A 644-nucleotide genomic window follows, 5' to 3' on the forward strand; every position below is an offset into this window, starting at 1 on the left:
CGACTCAAACCAAACAAGAAAATAAATATGCAGAAAGTCATAAATCATACTCTCCTTGCACGTTTTCACTTGATCGTTTTGTGTTATTTCCTTAAAATGTCATATGCAAAGTGGAACAATAGTGCACTGCCAACATACCAACATTAAAATAAGTAAGAGCCTTGGCCTTCTATAACTTTAAGACACCCTGACTCTGCAATTTGATGTGTTTCTTGTCAAATCAAGCTCATATGTAAGAATAAATCACATAACGGGATGAAGTGTCCACTCAGAACATGTTCCCTCCATCAGAGTCTCATTCCGAAACACTGAACAATCTTCAGCAGTGGAGAAGAACCAAAGTCTTCCCACCAGCTTCCTGCTCTGAAGGAAACATCTTAACTCTTCATCGTGGAGAGCGAGACCAAACTCTTTAGAAACACATTCCTCAAGCCAACAACTAAAGAAATGATCCCTGAAAGTATAGCCTTGGTTTGTTGAGGCTGTTTCTCAGGGTCTTGTGTCTGGAGACGAGCGCTTTTACTGCTGGTGAACTCCTGACGGACGCTCCTCCTGCAATCACAGCATCATCACTGACAGATTAAGACCTCAGTCACAGCAGCATTTGTAAAGCACATGTAAAGTTATCATTTTGAAATGAAATC

The 644-nt window shown here is 40.7% G+C and overlaps 1 non-coding gene across 1 annotated transcript; it reads right to left on the reverse strand.

Annotated features, from left to right (window-relative positions):
• Positions 1-263: 263 nt before the first annotated feature.
• Positions 264-470, reverse strand: LOC123964640. The gene has a single exon (XR_006823498.1). It is a non-coding gene; the product is annotated as a small nucleolar RNA U3 (small nucleolar RNA).
• Positions 471-644: the final 174 nt, after the last annotated feature.

This window comes from Micropterus dolomieu, unplaced genomic scaffold (assembly GCF_021292245.1).
Source record: "Micropterus dolomieu isolate WLL.071019.BEF.003 ecotype Adirondacks unplaced genomic scaffold, ASM2129224v1 contig_4156, whole genome shotgun sequence".
Lineage (NCBI taxonomy): Eukaryota > Metazoa > Chordata > Actinopteri > Centrarchiformes > Centrarchidae > Micropterus > Micropterus dolomieu.